The following is a 5,335-nucleotide window of genomic DNA, read 5'->3' as shown; positions in this document are numbered from 1 at the left end:
CATCTGACTCATGGTCTCTGCCTTTGCTCCTGACTATGAGTGCCAGTGTGTGTGTGTGTGTGTGTGTGTGTGTGTGTGTGTGTGTGTGTGTGGAGAAGGAGGAAGAATGAGAATGAACAGATGCAAGAGATAATAAACTTAATTATATGCATGTTCTTTTTTTAAAAAAATATTTTATTAATTTGTTAGAGAGGGAGAGAGCACAGGCAGGGAGAGCAGCAGGCCGAGGGAGCAACAGATTCCCCACTGAGCAGGAAGTCCACCACTGGGCTCAATCCCAGGATGTTTGGATCATGAGCTAAAGGCAGATGCTTAACTGACTGAGCCACCCAGGCATCCTTATATGCATGTTAAAGTAAATTAAAAAATGATCTGATGCACATATGAATTTATGATGCTTATCAAGTTAATACATGTGTACTAAAACAGAGAATAGGTCATGTATAACATTCCAGGATTAATTATATATTTTCTGCCTGCTATAGGATGGTGCTTCATTTGCCTTCTTTGTTATCTAAGATTGCTAGATGTCATCTAGAAGTCTTGGCAATATTTTTCTTAAGATCTGAGAAGTTAGCATTGGGCTCATCCACCCTCTCCAAGCTTCTTCAGCCACCATATTCTCCATTTACTTCTTTCTCTACTTCTCCAGGGTAAACGTGCATCTTTTTAGAGACAGCCACAGAGCTAGCATGAGTGTGGGGGAAGAAATGGAGATTCGGATGATTTCACACCCAACCAGCCCACTGAATCAGCTCCTCAAGGCATGGCTGCTGGGGTCTGGTTCTAAATCCAGGGTCATCCAGGTAGGGTTTCGCGGAGAGCCTGGCCGTCATTTTTTATCCTTAGGGCTTGGGGGTTGGGAGAAGTGACACCTAGGGAGTAGGATAGACTCTTTCCATTTGGAGAAGGAAAAAGAAGAGGAGGAAGAAAGCTGCCCTGTGTCAGGTAGTTCACCACAACCTGTCAACAGATAAAGAAATGGGGCTACGAGAAGCTGCCGTCTCTCCAAGGTCACACATCTAGGTGAGAAGGAGCCGGGCTTTAAACCCAGGCCATGTGTCTTCAGTCCTATCACACTACAACTGTTAGCTGTAGTTAGAACACTTTCCTTAGGCAAGGCCAAAATGAAACCCAAGAATTACATGGTGATGGGAGAAGCCTGTGCCCTCTGTTCACCTACCCACACCTCTGAGGTGAAATCAGGACTTCAAATGTGGATTTGGGTGCAAGGGTAGGGAGGGGCAGAACGGAGGCCAGGTCAGACTGTGAAATGGACAGAATCTCCACGCTCCTCTCAGCATCCCTCCCCTCCTCAGAGAGCCTCCTCTTCCTCTGACACCAAAGACACCCCACCTGATGCCTGGGCCACGATTGGGACTTCTCTCTCCACACTGTGCTGGTTACACCTGCCCTACTTAAGGTTCCCACTTCACCTTTTTCTTTTTCCGTATCATCTTCTGCACAGGCAGAGCACTCTCAGGCAAGTGTCCGCTCTCAGGGTCTCTGGGCTTGGTGCCCATGGACTCACAACTCTAACGTCCAAAGAACACGAGTCAAAAATGAGGTTGTCTGGGCAGAATCCAATAAAGAACCCTATTGTTTCTCCTGAGCTACAGAGCTGTGGATAGAGGTTTGTGCTTTGAATAGAGGCCCATGCTTCAAACCAGGGTTTCCCATCATTTTGGATGGTATATGGGCAACCATCTCCCATGGCTAATGCCAGCAGGCAGTGGGGACATTCTGCTTGTCAGACCACTTCAGGGGCTAGTTGTGTCTTCTCTTTAATACAAATTGTCCTACTAAAGTACATTTATGAAAGCTTATTTAAATGAAAACTTGAAAGACATGTAAGCACAGCTGGTAAGTGGACATGGCAAGAATAGGGAAGGTGGCAGTGAATGAATGAAATCGGGAAACATGACTTCAGCGAACAAATGAATCTCTAGCAGGATGATGTCTACTGGAGACTGCTCTAGTGACGGTGACATTTTGGGTTGAGATGTGCTTTCTGGTGTCCCTTACTTCACACCAGCCATGAATCCAGAAAACCGGGAGGAAGGCATTCTCCGAAGGCATGCATGTTTTCCTTCTTGCAGGTAATCAGACCTAAGAAAAGGCACATTCTGTGCTGTTTCGCAGGAAGACCTGCCATTGAAACCTGGCTCTGCTCCTGGGCATGAGAGTTACCCCTCTGAGCCTCGGGTTATGGAGGGAATGTACTTTGGAGCCGGTGCCCACCTTCAAGGCTGTGGTGAGGATGAGAATAGGTGTGAGATAATAGAAAATATGCATATTGGTCTGTCCTTGGTTCCTGTCCCAGAGCTCCCGAAACCCCTGTAATTTCCTACGTTATAAGAGCACTAGAAGCATCTTTAGTTCTAATATTTGGTCTTTGGCCTCAGTTCCTGACACAGGGCTCTTGAAACCCTTGTAATTTCTTGGGTGATAAGAGTCTTCTGTCCTAATGAGGTCACTCTGAGTGGATTCCCGGATGGCTCCTGGATGAGGGCTGGTCACCAGAAAGGCCTAGCCATGATTGGAAGCTTGGATTTTTCAGCCCTGCTCCCCATTCTCTTGAAGGGAGAGGGGCTGAAAATGGAGTTAATGAGTGATCATGCCTACGTGATGAAGCTTCCATAAAGTACCAGAAGAACAGGCTTGGGGAGCTTCTGAGTTTACCCATGGAGGGGTAAACACACTTTAAAAATTAATGTGACCTCATTTTATAGTCCTAAGCTGGTGAGGCCTAGAATTATTTCCTAGAATTAGTTCATATTGGTTATTACATTAGTTTGTATGCCCACGCCCCCACCCCTATGGTGAAGGCAGTGATTCCACAGACACACAGGGACACACACACAGACACACACACACACACACACACACACACACACACACACACACACACATAATAAAGGCATATTCCCTTATGGAGCTGTCTGCTAGGGATCCTGACAGAAGGTGGGGGAGCTGGGAATCTGAGCTGGGAACAGGCAGACAGGGACTGCTGAAGGGGATTCAGTGGACTCCAGGATGGTAGCCTAGATGTCTCCCCCCCCTTTCCCCCAGCCTCTCCCTTCTCTTCCTCTTCTCTCTCTCTCTCTTTTTTAAAGATTTTATTTATTTGAGAGAGAGATGGAGGGTACAAAGGGAGCGTGAGAGGGAGAAGCAGACTCCCTGCTGAGCAGAGAGCCCGACCCAGGACTCGATCCTAGGACCCCAAGATCATGACCTGAGCCAAAGGCAGATGCCTAACCAACTGAGCCACCCAGGCGCCCCATGCCTCTCTTTTTTTTTCAAGTATTTAGTGAGCAGCTATTATATACCAGACACTGTTCTAAGCACTGAGTACACAGCAGGGAACTCTGAGTAGTGAGCACTGGAACTGAACACCTGTCTGCACATGACAATGGGGGCCTGAGTGTTATCTCCAATCGGGCCCCTTGCCACTGTCCTGTCCAGGTGAGCACACTACCAGATGTACCGCGCCGTCCCTTGATAAATACTGAGCACCAGCTTTGCAGCAGGTGCCGTGCTAGGCTCTAGGGACACCTCATTGAGCAGAAGAGACCCAAATTTTGTCCTGAGGCTAACATTCCCCTTGGGGGAGAGAGACCATACACACTGAATATAATTGGTGTTCCTCAGTGTCTCCTGACAACCTCACCTTCTAAAATCTGCCTGTCTCACTTTCCAGGAGCCCCCCCCCCCCCTTCCTTGGCCCCTTCCAGCTATGCTCCCACACTGCTGGGCTCTTTGAGCTTCCATCTCCTCCCTGGTAAAATGGAGATGACTGTAGTAAGAATTAACAGAAAACTTGTGGTTCTAGCATGTGTACAAGCATGTGAGGAGCTTGCTGGAACTGCAGAATCCTGGGCCCAACACCGGAGATTCTCTGGGTGATGCTGAGGTGGGGGTCCTGCACGGGAGCGCTCCAACCCCACCCAGACAGCACTGTTCTAGCTGACGAAGGGGTAAGGGATGTCAGCTGTGTTGATGCCGCCCAGAAGGAATACCGTGCTGGGGTAACAGCAGTAACTGGTGTGCCAGCTCTGGAGGTGGTGTGAGTGGCTGTGAAAATGCAGCCCTCAGTCTGCTACCACGGGAAAGCTAATTGACTGATGGTCCCAGTTGCTGCCTTTCTGGATCTCCCTTCATCTTTGTGCGGAGACTGACCCCAGCTAGTGACGGAGCAGGGTGGAGATGCTAATCCAGGTTCATTCCTGTAAGACACAGGACTGCATTAAGGAGAAACTTCAGCTTGAGGATTCCCCATTTCCCTTGCCAGAACATTCCAGGAACCGTGAGGCAGTCCAAGGCTTTTCAATGTCTTCCTCTTTCCTTCCCCCTCTCCTTCACAGGTGTCAGACCCGCATCACTGTCTAAGGGCTGTCTCTAACTTTTTTAGCTCCCCTTATTCTTCACAGGTGTTATCACCGTAAATCTTTTTCATCTGGTCCCGTCTTGGCATTTCTTCCCCGAGGACCTGGACTACCACACCTGGCATGGTCTGTGACACCGGAGCAGCCTGCAGTAGTGCCCTATTTATGGCCCTGCTCCTTCCTGGTGGCAGCAGTGCTTGAGCAGGGATCACGAGCACGAGGGGAAGCCGGGGCTGGCCCCTCCAGAGCCATTTATCCCCATCCTGGACAGGCCTGGCACAGCCGCGCTGACGTGGCACCAACGCCTCTTTGGGGGCTGTTACTATCTGGTGCAGTGGTTCAGAGCATGGCCACTGTGGTTAGCTTGTGCCAACGCTACATGACCTTCTGCAAGTTACTTAACCTCTCTACGCCCTAAAGCTGTGCTCACCTCCCGGAGCCATCGTCTGAAAAGTTTAGTACCGTCCTGTTGGCAGATTCTCTGCCTCGTAGCACGTGTGTGTTGGGCAAGTACCTTGCCTTCCCCTTGCCCCTGACCTGCCTAGACTAGCTCTCTGTGGTTTCTGCCGCTTCTTTGGGTGGAGAGGCCATGTGGTATACGGGAAACGCCCTGGTTCCAGGCCAGCTCAGCCACTTCTAGCAACGGGGTTTCTATAGGTCATCTTCTTTCTCTACTGTTCAGTTTCTTTATTCGAGAATTTAAGAAGCTGAATGTCTCTCTTTAGAGGCTGGGCTTTACCTCTAGCTCCAAGAGTCTATGAAAAGACAGTACTCTCAGAGGCAAACTTCATATTCTTCCACTCTTTCTGTTAAATATACACTAAACACATATTATCGGTTCAGTTCTGTTCTAGGCCCTGGGAATTCAAAGCTGAAAGAAGGGCGCCTGGGTGGCTCCGACGGATGGGCGTCTGCCTTTGGCTCAGGTCATGATCCCGGGATCCTGGGGC

This window comes from Ursus arctos, unplaced genomic scaffold (assembly GCF_023065955.2).
Source record: "Ursus arctos isolate Adak ecotype North America unplaced genomic scaffold, UrsArc2.0 scaffold_4, whole genome shotgun sequence".
Classification (NCBI taxonomy): Eukaryota; Metazoa; Chordata; class Mammalia; order Carnivora; family Ursidae; genus Ursus; species Ursus arctos.
This window is presented reverse-complemented; position numbering follows the sequence as displayed.